Raw genomic sequence first — 18618 nt, 5'->3', positions numbered from 1 at the left:
TTCTTTGCCATTTCCAGTTCTTGTTTCTACTGAGGATGGGAGGCGCAGGGAAAGATATACACTGCCCTATTCAAAACCGCTGGTAGAAGCGTTAGAATGCATTCACCAGGAAGGTAAAAGCATTAGAATGCAACCTATCGCGGAGTCAAGCGCCTCCTGACTTGCTGCTGATACACGCGCCAAGTCAGGAACGGCATCCTCATATCATTGGTTGCATATCACTTTCTCTTCTGATTGTCAGAGATTATTACTAGTTTAAGTTCTCTTCCGGTTGTCAAAGTTTACTAGTTTAAGTCCAACTCTGTAACCTTACCTTTTGAGCGGTCTTTTTCGGCGTACATAGTGTTGGTGTCCAAGCATTCGGCATTCACTGCCGGTTGACATTGAGTTGTAGAGAAACAGTTTTGCATTTTGCTCTTTGCTGCGACTAAGTTCTCAAACGGACACAAACACTGCACGGATTTGAAGTTCTCAGGCATGCTAGGGGTTTTTCCCTGCGCCCGTGCATTCTTACCTGTCGAGTGCAACTAAGGACTCAGAGATCGTACAGTGAGAAGGCCTATCAGTATGTTCTACGGTGAATGGAGTAACCAGCAGGGTTGCGACTTGCGAGATGAGGGGGAGGCAAGTTTCAGTGCTCGAGATCAAAGGCTTAAGTTGAAAGCTTGCTAATACATCACACTACACCAGTCGCCCTCCAGGACAAAGCCCAAGGTCAAATTGAACCGTGCCTAGGGGCATGACAAAGTGTAATGGGCATTGGTTGCACGCATTGTGCAAATGTACTCGAGCGACCTTTTAGAAAACTTATTTGCTTTCTGTCCTGTCTCTAGTGTAAAGCTTGACTTCAGTTCATGTCAGTCAAGCAGCATTGCGTTGCTGCCACAAGCAACAAACTTATCAATACACCACCTATATCGTCGAACATATACGTAGCTCTTCTCCCGTCTAGTTTCTTGACACATCTTCTTCAGTTCCTCTTCTTCATATATAGGAACCCAATCTTAGCAACACATAAAAAGCAGACGACGATGAGCGCAGAGCTAAGAGTTAGGCATCGAAAAAACACAACAAAGGAGAGCACGCGCTGCCTTTTAAAGATAATCTCACCTTACACGACGTATCTATCTGTAGTTTAGTTTGTTCAGTAAGGATGGGAGGTATTGGGAAAATGGTTCCCAGCCTATCAGATCAAGTCCGGTCGGCAATCAGATGTGCATCGGATTATGTGTCTGGTAGACTGGTACCTGAATTCGGGTTGTGGGCCTTGTCCGCATGAGCTTGTCTGAATTATACCATATGAGCTAGGATCAGGACCCGCTGGTGATGGAGCCGTTCGGTTCAGCGACCACACTGGGGAATTGAGGCAACAAAGCTGTTGGAATCGTGGAAACGGTGCGTCAGGATTGGTCAGGCTCCAATGATACTGAGTGGGATAGCTTGGAAGATGGTTTACACAGTTTCATTTCGAGTTCGGAATTAGAAATTGTTGCCTCAAATGACTTCAATTCTCAAGTTGTTTGTTAAAAAAAAAGACAAAAAGTTGAAGCGCTACACAAGTTTCTTGGAATTTGCTCCTTTTCTTTGGTATCCGGAACATCCAGAGCGCTTCTGTATATTATGCATGTCTTTTCTAAAAGCAGCAACATTTGTATGCTCTATTGCCCTTTCTTTTGTCAAATGAAGCTTCCTGCAGCGACTGAAACGTTGCCAATAAGCAGTAGTAGGTTTAGCCAGTTTGATGCATGTTCAAAAGACAGAAGAAATTCTAGCTTTTCTTTTTACCATTTTTTTGTGGATATACCGAGACTCTGAGAGGCACCATTAATTATAACTTAGAGGTTTGGTACCTTAAGTACCAAAAATTAGTGCCTAGGTACCAGGTACATTTTTAAAAACTCCTGACAACCTCTTATGAAGTTAGGTTTTCTCCTTTACTAACAAGTTCAGTAACTCTTCTCATTAAGGAACACGAGTTGCTACCATCACATTCAATAGTACATGATGTAGCTTTCCTCCTTCCTTTTTCATACTCGATGCTATATTCCCTAACTTTAAGCGTCTAAACTGGGATAAAAAAGGAGGGAACAGAAGCAAAAGCCATGCCACAAGAGTTCATTTTGTGTTTCTAGGAAAGCTAAGCCATGTGCAGCAAGAGTCATATGTTCCATTTTTCATCTTCTACTTTCTGTCCACATTGAGAATGGGAAGCATCGAGAAAAAGATGTGCACATCAGCTTGGGGTAAATGTAAGCAACTGATTGCATCACTGCCTATCCTGCTCAAAGAAACTGCTTGATATCGCGGTGGATCAACTGGGGATGATTTATCCGCTGGAGCATTGGAAAAGAGAGCCCAGCATGCTGTCGTATTCATGTGAAACACGCGTAGAGAGAGCTGAGAATCAAACGTGAAACCAGGCCTGGGACAGATTTGATCGCCGCAATGATCCAGCGTGTGGTGCATCCTGAGTTGTTTTCTCTTCTTCGTTTTCTTCTTTGATCTATGCAAGTAGGGCCTCAGATGTACAGGAACGTGGCCTCTCAGTTTGTTCTACAGAGAACAGTAGTGTACCAAGGCTTCAAGCTGATAGAGTTCCGCAAGTTCTAGCGCACACCCAATGCAAGTACGTTGTCTGAAATCTGCAGGTACATCACATGGCGGTCATACAATCGGTGCAGTAGACGGATGCCTTGGATAAAGTGTGATGACTAGGATCTGTTTGTTTCAGTGCTAAATGATCTGCCTAAACTTTGCCATGCTGTGATTCGTTTCAGTGCTAAATGATCTGTCTGAAACAGTATAGCTCTCACTGCTGCAGTTAAGGTAGCAAAACCCATATCTACTTGCAAGATATTTTTCCTAATTTCCTTATTCACAACAAAGAAATATAAAAAATATATTTCTTTGTTGTGAAAAATAAGGAAATTAGGAAAACATTTCTGCCTTTTCTCAGTAGTCTTTTTTTTTACTCATCTGACATCTGTAATGCATCTCTCTCCTCTCTCCATGTCTGTCATCCTCATTATATAAACGTCCAGATACAAAACAGGAGAAATAATAGATGTCATGTTGCAAAGGGTGGATACAATGGGAGCATTAGCAGTTTGTGAAAGTTATCAACTTTTACATGTATGAGGATGGGAGGCATTAGGGAAGAGATATCCAAGAGACAACATCTAAAGAGCTTCACGCGATTCACCACGGGTGTTTGGAATGGCGATTTCAGTATGGTACCGAGTGGCTGTGAAGCTGCTTTCAGCAGCCTCCGGAGTTGACGTCACGACACAAGCTATGGAAGGATGACAAGACGAGCTGCTGCTGGAGATTTGGTTTTCTTCATTATTTTATTTTTTTAGTGTACGTCTGCCCGCTGCATGGCGACTCTTCAATGATGCGTGTGGACTGACGAGTAAATGGCACAGGAAGATCAAAGGCACCATGCAGCATGATTGCAAAGAAGGTGTGGCGTTCAATATTCATCGATGCTAAGTTGGAAAACGCATTTTGCCTTTGTCCAGTACTCAAGTGCAACCACGGAATCAAATTCTGCAAGAAGGCCTTGCCAGCTTGAGAAGTGAAGGTTTCAAATAAAACAGCACTTATAAGACAGCCTCTTATAAGTTTGATGCAGGGACTTTTCAGGGGAGTGAGATGGTCTCAAAAGTAGCTAAACAAGCAACGTGTCTAAGCCAGAGCACTCTCTAGCGGCAATTGTTAGGAAGAAACTTGATTCCGTTGTCCCACCGTAAAAGTCCTCGAAGAGAACAGGCTGATGGTAGAATTTACTTATATATAAGTTATATGCATGCCCAATAATTGTTGGCAGTTCTCAATCATGAAGACAGGTTTTCTGAATCCAGTTTACGTCAGTAATTTCCTGGCATGAAACTTGAATGACATTTTTAGTGAGCAGCATCACACACCCCACCCACTATCCTTTGAGGGGCATAATAGTATAATACAAGCTTACCCGCGAGGCTGTCATATATGTAACCATCCATTTCCTTCGTATATAAATTATAAAATGTTGCCAGCAAAAGGAGTACAAGGCTCATAGCTTGTCTATAAATTCCGGACTATATATATTGAGTAGTTCATACCAGCATACCATATGTTCTCCTTCTCGGGCTGCCTGGGTTTGGGAGGTGTCAGGAGTCAGGACAAATATCGACGAGATAGGAACAAACTCCTTATTAGTTATCAACTTGCTGTTTTGAAATTTCCGGCTATTTCTGCAACTTTGCCTTCTGCAACTTTGCCAAGCAAAAGAACAAGCTCTCGAGAGGTATATAGCCTATAGGTATACTGAGATTTCATGTTGCTGATGTCAGAGTCAAGATGTGTCTTGCTATTCTCATCATGTGAACTAGAATTCTGGAAAGCCTTGCTGAGAAGTTATGACACAAATGTAAGGATCGATGCAAATTGATATGAATTAATTTGCTTTACTGGAAGGGTACAATTCAGTAGGGCAAGAATACAGTAAAACAGTTTCAAATCAGGGCGCGGAATATATTAAGGAGGAAAGCTAGAGTAGGGACATATTTCAGGTCCCAACTGTTCCCAAATCAGGGGCGGAGCCACCCTATCGGCGGGGTGGGGCGGCCGCCCAGCTACCAGCGTGCTTTCCCAAGACCTCCCACTTCTCCGTTGATCACTGCTCTCACCCCTCCGTTCCTCCGCCCAGACTCACGAACGCAGAAAGACTCACGACTGGGCCTAATGTAACCAAGCACATATGCACAAGCTTGCTCCCAGCAGTAGCCCAAGCGTGAAAAGGCCTATACCGGCTTCTGAACAATCGATCCACAGTTTTGGAGTCTGTAGCGCCCTATTAAGCCATAGTCTGTTATTTTCTAATTGAATGACAACATAATTATTATTAGGAGTAATGGTTTGTCAAGTATGTGCTTTGCAGGTTTTCTAGGTTCCAAGTATGCAAACCAAACCATGGTAAGGTCCAAATCATGGTATTCAAGCATCCAAGCTATAGTATTCAAGTGACCAAGGCATGATATTCAGAATTGTTCTACGATATTCAAGCATCCAAATGACGGTATCTTTGGTGTGCAAGTGGTGGTATTCAACTCAGAAAATTCAGTACCATCGGATGTTCCAATGGACCATCAGAGCAACCTCGGAGCAATTGGTATAACTGGAAAATCAACTTGAGTTGCAGCAAGCACCGGATGATTCGACGGTGATTTTTTAGTAGCGTCGGAGCAATTCTCGAAGAAGGTAGAAAAAGATGTATAGCACCGGATGATCCGACGGTCAGGAGTTGGAGGCGTCGGATGAAGCATATTTACTTTGCAAAGTTCCAGACAGGTTTCGGGCGAAACTCCTTTAGCACCGAATGTTCCGACGGTGCATCGTATGAAGCGTCGAATGAATTTTGGATGTGTCAGTAAAGAACTTGGACGCGGGGAGACCAACGGCTAGTTGCACCAGATATTCCGATGCATGCCAAAACAGTTCCGATAATATACTTTAACTAGCCGTTGGAGCAACGGCTCTTTGATGCCTTGAGCTATTTATACCCCCTCCACTCGTCCATTTGAAGTTGTTGTAGTGTGTAGAAGTTCATTGGAGATCAAGACTCATCAAGAACACATCCAAGTCACTAAAAGTGCATAAGTGATTATTCTAAGGCATAGCACAAGCTTAGGAGAGTGATTAGTACTAGGATAGGTCTAGAGAAAGGGAGAGTGCAAGGTGTGCCTACCTTGTGATTGGTTCTAGGAATGAACCATAGTTGTACAAGGTGTGCCAGTGTCTTGGAGCCTTGGTGGCTCACCGGCACCCTCCGGCTTGGTATGGAGCGGCGTCGACGACGACCATGTGCGGGGGATGTGGAGACCCCCTTGCTTAGTGGAGAAGCTTCTTAGTGGAGACGACATCAAGATGACCGGGGAACTTGGCGTGAGCCTTAGTCGCCAAGTCTTTGTGGCAAGTCAAGGGGTGTCCCGGAAGAGACTTGGTGACCGGGAAGCTGTGAGTACTTCAACAACGTGGACTAGTGGTGGCTTAGTGACTACCGATACCACGGGATAAATCATCGTGTCAAGAATTTGCTTCCCCCCATCCTCTCATTTACGTTTTCGCATTTCATTCTTGCAACTTGTGTGTCTTTACCTTCTTAGTATAGTATCTTGCTAGGATTAGCTCTAGGTTGCAAAATTTATTTTGGGATGAGGATTTCACAGTAGATCAAGTTGCACATCTTGGTAGCATGATTAGTTTAAGTTTGATAAGAAATAGAGATGAGGGTTCCACCCTAGATCAAGTTACACATCTTAATAGCATGATCTAGTTTAAGTTTGATGCAAAAGTAGTAAAAATCATAGGTTAAAATTTTAAGTTAGCTAATTCACCCACTTTCTATTAAGCTACAAGCACCGATTCTTCACGGAGTCCAGTTCGTTTGCCACCCAGTTCTATCTATGCGCGGTGCACGCACGGAGCAGGAACTCCGTTGGTTGCCGGACCCGGGTGCACTGCTTCGAGCAGGAGCGCTCCACCGGCGAGGGGCGACCTGACGGTAGGAGTGGAGGAGCAAGAGCTAGCCAGGGCCGACGCTGGGCATGGCTGCGTCCATGTCTCTAAAGGCTGAGCCCAGTATGAATATGGTATGAATTGGTGCATGTTCCGTGCATTTCTAATTTTGGTTGTGTTCTCGCTAGAATTCGCCCCACCTATATTCTTTTTCTAGCTCCGCCACTATCCCAAATAGAGTCAAAATTAGCGCCATCATTCACATACCCTCTATGTTTATAGCCTCCAAATTCGTTTTCTTTTGCGGTGTGCTTGGTGGTATATAGTATAGAGCTTTTTTGAGGTTGCTGGAGGTACTATGGTGCATGCATTATTCAATGTTTATCACTACTACGAAAAGGGCTTATACCGTCTGTTCAATATATTCACCCACCAGGTCCTCAAAAAATATATTCACCCACCAGACTGCCGTATGTAATAACAGCTAAGTTGTGTTTGGGTTTGTTGCCACCCACTACGGTAAACCTTAAATTTGCCGAGTGTTTTCTTTTTGTCGAGTGTTTTTTTTCGGACACTCGGCAAACAAGCTCTTTGCCGAGTGCCAAGTCAAAAACACTCGGCAAAAAAAAACACTCGGCAAATCGGGGCTTTGCCGAGTATCAAATAAAAAACACTCGGCAAAGCCCCCTCTTTGCCGAGTGTCAAAAAAAACACTCGGCAAAGAGGGGGGTTTGCCGAGTGTCAAAAAAAACACTAGGCAAACATTGTTTGCCTAGTGTTTTTTTTGACACTCGGCAAAAAAATAATTTTTTCCCTCTTTTCACCATGAAATTTTTTCTACTCCCCACATACAACATGTGGTACTCCATGTTAAAATTTGGTATATTTTTGGATTTATTTGCTATATTTATTTAATTAATTGAATTTCAAGGAAATTTTTGGTATAAGTCAAATTTGAACTGCAAATGATTCAAATTATGGAACAAAATGAGTAGAAAAATGATATTCATATTATTCGGCCCTATTTGAGACCTGACCCATGAAATGACAAGAACTTTCGAACATCTTGTTCAGGAAACACGACCACGAACGTGTGGTAGTGGTATTTTTAAATTATAAAAAAAACAAGCAAAGTCTGAAAATCATGAGATTTGTCATGATGTGATGATATCATAGGTGGAGGCTGTGGAAAAAAATTGAGAATGTTTTGCACATTTCGTCACATACGATGTTTACAAACCGAAGCATCTCAGAAGAAGATTAGTAACGTTGAGAAGGATTGCATAAGATTTGGAGTCAAAATGATGGTCGAGTTTTGATTTGACTACAAAACTTTTTGTATAGTCAATAGAGAACATATATTGGTTCATGTGAAAATTTGGTATTTTTTTGAAATGGTTGGATATTTTTAAAATTTTTTTAAAATAAGTTTGCCGAGTGTCCTACGCTGGACACTCGGCAAAGAAACCCTTTACCGAGTGTCCACGTAGGACACTCGGCGACCTTTTGTTTTTCCCCTTATCCCCGCACCTGCACCGCACCGTTTACCCACACCGCTCCCTCGAACCTTCTTCCTCTCTCCCCCGCCCCCAGCCCCGCCGCCCGGCGCCCCCCGCCCCGCCGCCCGCCGCCCGACGCCCGGCCCCCAGCCCCGCCGCCCGCCGCCCGACCCCGCCCGCCGCCGCCCCCTTCGGATCTGGCCGCCGCCCCCTTCGGATCTGGCCGTCGCCGCCCCCTTCTTCCCCTTCCCCGGCTCCCTCCCCTCCGGCCGGATCCGCGCCCCCTTCTTCCCCTCCGGCGCGGATCCGGCGGCCCCCACCTCTCTCCCCTCCGGATCTGGCGCGTGGTGGCGGGCGGTAGCGGCGACCGGCAGCGGCGTGGCGGCATCGGCGTGGTGGCGGCGGGCGGCAGCGGCGTGGCGGCAGCGGGCGGGGCGGCAGCGGCGTGGTGGCGGGCTGCAGCGGGCGTGGCGGCAGCGGGCGGCGTGGTGGCTGTGGCCGTGGATGGCCTGGGCGTGGCGGCGGCGGCGGCGGCCAGTTGGAGCTGCCCCCGGTGGCCGGGGTATGTTTTTTTTTATTTTTTCTGGAAATATTGTTTGCCGAGTTTTTTGTGCCACTCGGCACACCCTTTGCCGAGTGCCCGACCAAAAACATGTTGCCGAGTGTTTTTAGGGTTTCGCCGAGTGCCTGGGGCACTCGGCAATTTGTAGCTTTCCCGTAGTGACCCATCTTTACATAAAGGGATGCCAACAGGAGCAGTGCTTGTTTTACAGAAGAAGCTATGTGTAAATTCTGCATCCTCCGTTTCATACATTTCAGTATCCTCTGGTTCAAGTTGCCCCGGGTTTAGGAGGTGTCAGGATGAACACATCTACCTTGGGGCTGAAATGTAGAAAAAAGTAATAAACACCTAAATTATCAATTTGGCCCTTAAAAAGTTTAGTGTACTAGAAGCCTACAAGTGCAACAAGTAGCTTAAGTCTGCAGATATCTGTTATCTGGTCAAAACACGGATTTCCTGCTGTTTGTAGGGGCTATGGAGACCATGGACCCAATAACCTGCTGATTTTATTGCTCTAGATGTCTTAGACCATTTGGATTTTGCTTTCATATACTACTAGTATGGTACAGAACCACTAGCTGTTCTGATCCGGTAAATCAGAGTTGTGTAACTACGAAGTTATGCCATGAATGTATGGGCAAGATTTTCATGCACTTGCCTTTGCAATGTTGGCCTGAAGGCTGCAGTTGGTCAGCTCACCAAAGAAACCCCATTCTTACTGTTGAATTCATGAGGAACATAGTTGTCTTTCTCACAAGACAAAATTTTTGACAAGTTACAACTTACAAGCACATTGGTTTCGCTGAAGTCAGGGTACAGAAATATATGATGGCAAAGGTACGATGTCAAAGTAATATCCTATCAATATGCCAACACAAAACTATTATAAAGGTAATATAAATTAATGCGCCTATTTTTATTTTTTTAATATTTTTCTCAGTGTGCACATTAATACCATAATAATTTTTTAACAGAAGATGCAGTAAGGTAGCTCTCTGTAATAAAATAAAAGTGGGGGCGATGTATCAAGGCTCTCGTGTCCATCAATTTTTAGAAGCATCAGGCACACCGCCCACCCCCACATGGATACATTGTGTAGCACAGAGACGGGAAACAGGCTCTGAGGAGCTCGTGCTAGAATTTATTTGGCAGTTATTATAACTATTGACAATTCGTTCATCAAGGCATCTTCTTTGAATCCATCGGTTCCGTTCCATGAAACATCAGTAACTCTTCTCACTAAGGGCAAGTACATTGGTGTTATCTAATAGGCGGTCTTATGCATTGACACGTAATCATGAGACGACTTAACAAATAATAGGTTGTCTTTTTAAGTTGTCTCATAGTAATTCATTCCCTTAATTTGTGCATAGAAAAAAAAATATTATGAGTTGCATGCAACCACAACTCGTACAGTGGTAGAGTAGTCGTCTCGTAGTCCAAAATCTAGCCTATGAGGCGGTTGTTTCGCGAAACAACGACCTCTATCTCTCTCATCACCCTCTCTCCTCCACATCAGCAAAAATCCTACGTAGCATTGCATGTGACGACCTATGAGATTAGCAGACTGCTGAGGTGTAGCAATGTACTTGCCCTAAGCAGCTTTACAACTCCAACTACCATAACTTTGAACCTTTGATGAACACTTACATACTCACCCACCAGGCTGTTGTGTGTTCTGAGAAGAGTGTTTGTCTCTCATAAGAAGATGCGTGCAAATACTTGGCATTGTGGTGGTCTGGTGGATGTTCCATACCATTTACAATATTCCCCCTTTTAGGCAGCATGGGCTTAGGAGGCGTCAGGACTAACGAATCCAGCATTGCCAGAAGATATTGTAGTAAAAGAGAAGGGTCAGGGAGGTGGACCTTACCACTGTTAAGAGTCCGACAACAGGCAGGAGCAACGAGTGGAGCAGTGGGCGGGAAACAGAGGAAGGCGTCCCCGAGAAGCGAACCTTCGCTTGCTTCTCGTGCCTCGTGTTTCTCCGTACAAAACTGGCATCATGGCTGAATCCCCGTGGGGAGAACAGGACGCGACGCACGCCGTTGGGCCGGATTCTTCCGCTTCTCGTGGGCATGATGAACTAGCCGCGATTCCAAACACGCCATACATCTAGTGATGCCCACTATTTCTGCTGGGTATGATGCAACGACAGAGATACTTGCAGTAGGGTGAGCTTGGCAAAGGCATAGCATGTGTAGTGTTAGTTGGGCAGGTCAATAGCTATGTTTTCCAGGATAGTGGCATTTAGTTTTAGTTGGGCATCTAAACTTTTTTTAATGCTTTATTGATTGCTCTCAACATGAACATCCAAAAATGAATGCATGTATCACCATTTCCATACTAAAGCGGCCACAATTTCTTTTAATGGAAACCTTAAGTCACCAAAGTCAGAAAAACAATGATAATCCTGTAATCCAACATCAATATTTTTTTGAAATGTAAACCGGCAGAGATTGCCATAATCGAACATCAATATGCTTGAGGAGCAAACACTAGGCAATCACCTCCAGTGGAGATGGTTTAAATTCTGATCTAAAAGAGAAACTAAATCTATTTTTTCCCCACTTAGGTGCCGTGCCATTCTACATCAGGATTCTTGACCCAAAAGTGGGGAAAAAAAACCAAACATCAGCTCGATTCTCTCTGTTTCTTTATGCATAAGTATGGGAGGCATCATTTCAAATATATGAACTCCTCATATAAATGGAGGTAAGAAATGGCCTATATTAATTTCTATTTGTGTTTCATTGAATACTTTTCCTTAGATTAGCATGCTTATCATACATGTCTTATATTAGAATAAATCTGGGAAAAACAAGTTTTACATGTGTGCAGCCTCAGCCTCCTATAGGGCTATATATAAGTTCAATGAGTAATTTGAATATGGTTTTCCAGCGAAGTGTGATGGACTAGAGCCTACTGCACTTCAGGCACTGCTAGCAAGAGCGTTGAAGGCAGAGGCTTCACTGCAGACTTGGAGATTGGGCACCTCTGTGTTAGGCTTCTCTAAAAGCAATTCAACAGTTTCTCCTATTTTAGTGAGCTCCGTCTTTATTACATAGGCTGCAGTGATTTTTGTGTTGTCCTAGTCGTGTGATTTTTGGCAATGGAATTTTGTCCGATTCGCTTCCACGTATTCCAGATCCATTTGGGTTTTGACACTAGTCCTAATTTCATCTAACAAGTGCAACTTCCTTTGCTCAGTGGCTGTGTAGGCTGTAACAAACCACCAATAGGCGCAAGCATCTCACCTCTGATCGAAACCGCCTTCGTTAAATAGCTTCGCAAAAGGCTAGCATGTACGGTTTACATGGTTGCTGAGATTGTGAGGCATTTCAGGAGATTCTGTACAACAACACAACAAGATGGTCTCTACAATGTCTAAAAAACTCTATTCCAACACGGGCCTTTCTTCTCTAGCAAGTGTATCAGTGACATGAAAACATAGCACCGGGCATAAAATCTATATGCATTATTGTGGCATGCTAAAGAAAAAACATGGAAAAACTGAGAAAACGGGCCTTGGGCTAGGCATAGTATAAAGAGAGAATTTCCTATTTGATACTGGTAAAATGATGGCTTTCTTTTTTGACCTTGAAGATTTTGAACTTTAGTTACTTATTCGACACTGTCTCTTTTTAGCATTAATGGTGTTAAGTGAAAGGTAAAAAGACTATTTTACCCCTCAGCATGACCAAAACTATATGCACAAGATCAAGGCAGTTTTGCCATCCATGTTTCAGAAATAATGTATGTGTATTTATATAATTCTTCCTAGCATTTTTACATTTGCCAAGCAATTTAATTTTCAGAAAAAAAACTTGTAATTGGATCCGGCAACCACGACTGACGTCGCTTTTGAACTGAAATGGATTGAACGAAAGAATCATCCTAACTGATTCTAGTCTGAACTACTGTCGAGATAAATATTACAAATCGAGACTTTCGATTTGGACTTTGGAGTCCGTTGCTGCTAATCGATGTACTTGATACACATAGAAGGTCGTCAACGACACGGAAGAAGTCTAGCTAGCTAGCCATAGGAGCTGGTGCTGCTGAAACCCGATGTCCTGCCACCCCTCTGCAGCATTCTGGTCATCAACGACGAGCTCAGCAAGTCCGTGCAGGCTCAGCAACAGCTGGTGGTTGGCGCTGAAACTCATGGATGGCCGCACCGCTGGCCCGAGCACCAGGTCTGCCTCGCCGCTCAGCATCTGCGCTGCGTGCATTCCAAACCGAGCGCTGGCTCCGGGCTCGAGCACACCAACCCCACCAGGTAGCGCCCGCCGCATGTTGCCCTCCTCAAACTCGCCGCCCGGCCGAGCTGCAGGTCAACGGCATCGAGCACGTGGGCCACCACCAGCACGCTGCTCACGGTCACCTAAGTCATCCCTGTCCCCGCGCAGAGACCGGCCACCCGCGGCCATCGTCGCCCTTGTGCCGCGCGACGCGCGCTCCGCGCTTGGAGCCGCCACTGCCGCAGCCGCCGTTGTTTCGATCTGGGGATGGGTGGGGTCGTGAGGAGAACACGGGATACATGAGAAAGAGCTAGTTTTTTTTTTCATCACGGGGTAAACGAACATGTGCCTTAGATAGGAGCTGCTGTGGATAGTGATGGCAACAGGGCGGGTCGGGGTCGGGTGGAGCTTCTGCGGACCCGCTCCCAAAATCTGAGAATAAAACCTATCTCGAACCCGAACCTCATTCCGGGTGACAATGAGCACTCGTCCCCGAAACCCACGGGTGCCCGGAACCTGACAGCCCCCCGAGGCTATGCTCGCGGGCAAGGGCGCAGGCTGCGGGCGGCGCCGCGGGCGAGGGGGCGCGCAGGCGGCCGGCAGTGCTCGCCGCTCGCGGGCGACTGGGCAAGGGGGCGAGGGGCGTGGGCGGCCGGCGCTCACGGGGCACAGGCGAGGAGGCGAGGGGCGCGGCCACGTGGGCGGCACTGCGATGGGGAATTGGGGTGCGGCACACTGGCAGGAGAGTGGAAAACGGTGGAATGGAGAGTTATATATCTAGGGTTCTTGTTGGGCTAGGTTCTCAATTTTGGGTCTCGAACCTGCAGACCCGTGAGAGGGAAACAGACCCGCCCCTAGCCCCGTCGGGTCTAAAACCCGCAGGTTTCGGGTCCAAACCTGCCCAACTGCCGTTCCTAGCTATGGAGGGCATTTTTGTCCATTCAATCAGGCCTATAAGGGAACTTAGCATAATCATCTAACGGATTGGACGGAAATGTTGAACAGGGAATGAAAGTTAGATCCAGTGTTACTAAAGGTGGATTTGGAGATCTAGGTGCCAAATGAAACACAAGGTTTCGTTCGGTTGTTACTAAAGGATCGACTGAGCACTAGAGATCTTCGGCGAAGAAACATGAACTTGGAATCATATACTTGCGAGCTTTGTATTCTCCAAAATCTGTAATCAGTAACACACCTCTTTCTAAAATGAAATTTTGCTAAAGTTTGTTGGGCCTCAATAGGTATTTCAGTTATTACCTCAAGACCGCTCCTACACATCTACAACCTTATCAAACAAAAGCTGGATGTGCTATTCTTCATAGAAATTATCATCTTAATGTTATGGTGCATTTGGATAGCGAGGAATGATTGGTTGTTCAATAACATTGATCCCTCAGTTGATTCCTGCCAAAAGTTCATATATGAGTTTTCGTTATTTTGAGAACAAAACCTTCTTTGGCATCCAGCATGTCAGCCTGGGTTCAATCCCTGTAATTTTCAGTTTCTTCCTTTTTTTAGTGTAGCTTCTTTTTAAACTCCTAGCTTGTAATTCTGTTCTTTACATTTTAATATATATCCAGGAGGGGGGCTTGCCTCTCCTATTCTTTAAAAAAAAGTTAGATCTAGTGTTAGATAAGGAAGTTCAAAATTTATAGGATCAAGAAAGGAAACTTTCATTTTAACGGTGTCAAATAGAGAATTTTCTCTAGTATAAATAGGATCTAAGTACCGGCTCAGGATAGAATGTATATAGAGGTTACGGCCATTGGTTATTTACAATTCGGTCACTATAAAGCAACTTCTATGAAATAATTGGTTTCCTTCATTTCTAGGTGCATGAATCTTCTAGCCCTTGTCATTGAGACTGAGTAGCTCTGTAACTCCAACTACCATCCTTTGATGGTGAAACACTCAATTACTCCTTCTCCAGGCACTGTCTGAATGTAATAATACACCTACTTTGCCTTTCAGTTTCTTACTACGCATCTCCTTCGTATAAAAAGAATGCTAACAAGAGTAGTTCTTGTTTCTTCAGAATAGCTACATGTATTTGTGCATCCTCTGTATCATACCATTTCCGCATCTTATATTTTGGGGCACTTGGGTTTGGAAGGTGTCAGAACATGTATCCACAGGAAAGGGTTATCTTCCAAAGTAAACAACTAAATGGCGGTAACTGCCCTAAAATAACTTAACAACGAAACATCTTTGTCCCGTGAAAATGTTAACGTACTAGAAGGCAAAAATTAAAACAAGCAGCTGCAGATCTTGTCCGGTCCAAGATGCACATTATGTTGTTATTGGCCCATATATAGATCATGTTAGATGTTGCTTTCACAATACAGAATATTGTGGAGAGCCGCTTGCTATTCTGAATTTCTGATCCTGTAAATTGGAATTTTGTCTAGTAAGAAGTTATACTGTAAGGCCGAAAAAATCGTGAAATTGCCTTTGCAATGTTGAAATGACCTGTATGCTGGAGTTGGCTCAGCTCCGAAAAGGAATCACATGTTTTAATGTTGAATTCAGCAGTGCAATACTTACGTGTTTCACCAGAAGGGACTCTTAAAAGTTGCAAGCATATTGTTTTTTCCACTGAAGTGTCGGGATGTGGAAATATATTGGTGGAAAATAGCATAGCAAAATAGTATCACAGCAAGGTGCCAACATGAAATGTTATCTTATTTTTATTAATTGTTTTCTATTTGAAATTCATATCGTACTAGTGTGAAAGGAATCGGTGCTCGTAGCCTAAGAGGGGGAGGGGGTAAATTAGGCAACTTAAAAACCTTAGCCTATGGCTTCCACTATTTTCATCAAAACATAAATTAGATCATGCTATCTAGATGTGCAATCTATGGTTGATCTACTGTGAAACCCTCATCCCAAAAAAGCTTTGCAACCTATAGCCAATCCTATCAAGATACTACTCTAGGAAAGTAAAGGCACACAAGTTGTAAGTATGAAATGCGGAAACGTAAAGAGGGGATGAGGGGAAGCAAATTCTTGATATAAGGATTTATCCCGTGGTATGGGTAGGCACTAAGCCACCACTAATCCACATTGTTGAAGTACTCACACAAGATTATTGCTTCCCGGTCACCAAGTCTCTCCCAAGGTGCTCCTTGACTTACCACAAAGGCTCGCGCCAAGTCCCTCGGTCACCATGATGCCGTCTTCACTTAGGAGCTTCTCCACGAAGGAAAGGGATCTCCACATCCCCCGCACAAGATCGTCGACGCCGCTCCACACCAAGCCGGAGGGTCAAAGACTTGCCGGCGAGCCACCAAGGCTCCAGGGTGCCGGCACACCTCTTGTACAGTTGTGGTTCACTCTAGAACCTAATCACAAGGTAGGCACACCTTGCACTCCCTTCTCTCTAGGCCTATCCTAGCACTAATCACTCTCCTAAGCTTGTGCTAAGCCTTTGATGGATTACTTAAGCACTTTTGGTGGCATGAATGTGTTCTTCATAAGTCTTGGTCTTCAATGCATCTCTGGATACTCCAGCAACTCCAAATGGACGAGTGGTGGGGGTATAAATAGCCCCAAAGGCTGAAAGAGCCGTTACTCCAACGCTTAGTGAAAAAGTATACCATCGCATGTTCCGATGGTCTATTCCGTTGGACTCGCTGCACCCAAATTCCTCAAAAAATTCATCTGATGCTTTATTCGATGCCCCCTCGGATCATCTGGTGCCACTATTTACGTCATAGCCATTGGATCCCCTAACGTCATTGCTCCGATGCTTTCTCCGATGGTGCTATCGGATCATCCGGTGCTGATGGATTTCTTCCCAAAACCTTCTGTCTGATGGATTTTTTTCTATCATTTGGATGCTTCAATACCATAGAATAATTCTAAATATCATGGCTTGATCACTTAAATATCATAGCTTGGATACTCGGATACCATGACTTGGATACTCGAATACCATGACTTGGATGTCAAGAATACCATCATTTGGACCTTGGCATGATTTGGTTTGTATTCTTAGGATCTAGAAAACCTAAAAGGTACATGCTAGACAAAGCATTAGTCCTAATGACTATGTTGTCACTCAATCACTAAAATCACAAACTATGGCTTAATGAGGCCATGTTCGCTACATAGTGGTTGCTTTTCTTAACAGAAATCTGCAGTAAATTAGCTTGATGTCGAACAAAAATACTATATTGCTAATTGTGTAATTACACCACAATTATCTGAGTCTGCCCAATCCAACATCAACGCTTGGGGGTATAGTGAAGACCCGATTAGGCAACCACCTCCAGTTCAGACAGTTTTGATCAATGCTTTTGCCACTTTAATTTCTGGCATTTTTACAATTTTTCTTAAAGTTTGTACCTGTAAATAAAAATTAAGATTTCCATCTTGTTTTCTTTATATATTGACATATGCAATACTCCTCTCGTTTGTAAGAAGTGTTATTGCATTCTACTCAAAAAACCATTCCAGCTCCCATCCTTGGTTCCTGGGTTACTCAAACAACCACCCCACTTATCTGACATCATTTTATATATTTTGCTATATAAACACCTGGATATTTTGCTATATCAAGGTGCCAAATGAAATTATTATAAAAGTTAATATAAAAAATAATGCTATCTTATTTTTATTCATTATTTTCTATTTGAAATTCATACAACACTAGCGGTAGCTTTTTGAACGGAAATCTGCAGTAAATTAGCTTGATGTCGAAAGGACTATATTGAGGCTAATTGTGCAATTACACCACAAGTATCTGGGACTACTTATCTAGATTAGTGAACCAGTGTGGTGTCTACCCAATCCAACATTAACGCTTGGGGGTATAGTGAAGACTCCATTAGGCAATCACCTCCAGTTCAGACAGTTTTGATCAATGCTTTTGCCACTTTCTAGCATTTTTACAATTTTTCATTAAAGTTTGTACCTGTAAATAAAAATTAAGATTTCCATTTGTTTTTATTTATATTGACTTATGCAGAACTCCTCTCGTTTGTAAGAAGTGTTATTGCATTCTACATATTATAACCTATCCCCATTTTTTTTTTTGACATATCCGTCCTTGGTTCCAGGTTTACTCAAACAACCACCCCTTATCTGACATCCTTTTATGTATTTTGCTATATAAACACCAGGATGTGAAAGACGAGAAAATGATGCGATGGTATTAGTATTTGTTAGCATTCTGGTTGTCTCTGTTTCGGTAAGCATAAGGATGTGAGGCATCAGTAGGAAGAAATCGACTACAATCTGATTACCACCTGCTTCTTCGCCCGGAAGGTTTGGAACTCTCTCTTGACCGGCACTGGGTTGCAGGGTTTCACGCTAGAGCAGCACGACTTGCTCCTCTCAAGTAGTTGCTCTCAGCGACTAGCCGGGTGGACAAGGAACAGAGCAAGGAGCTCAGCTCGCTTGTCTTCCTCAGTACTTGGACAATCTGAAAACATGGCAACAACGAGGCAACTCTTGGAGCCTAACTGGATCCGCGAGAAGCCTGCTTCGTTCCAATTTGTTTGCTCTTCTGTATTAGTGTTTTGCCTTCTTGTTACAGTGTGGCACTGTTGTTTTTTTGTTCCTTGTTCGTGAATTTCTTTCGGTCAGTGGCTCAGTGCTGTGGTGATGAGGACACCACGAGTACATCTACACCAGCAGCACCTCAGGCGCCTCCAGTTGCTCCTCCACCTCAGGCGCCTACAGTTGCTCATCCAGTTGGGCCAATCACTCGAGCCCGTGCGAGAGAATTAAACTTCATCATGCTGTTAAGGAACGAAGGCCCATCGGAATAAGAAGATGGCCCAACAGGGCAGCCCAGGTGGGGCGCCTAGGG

This window comes from Setaria viridis, chromosome 9 (genome assembly GCF_005286985.2).
Source record: "Setaria viridis chromosome 9, Setaria_viridis_v4.0, whole genome shotgun sequence".
In the NCBI taxonomy this organism is placed as follows: Eukaryota; Viridiplantae; Streptophyta; class Magnoliopsida; order Poales; family Poaceae; genus Setaria; species Setaria viridis.
The sequence above is the reverse complement of the archived record's forward strand: the minus strand, read 5'-3'. Positions refer to the sequence as shown.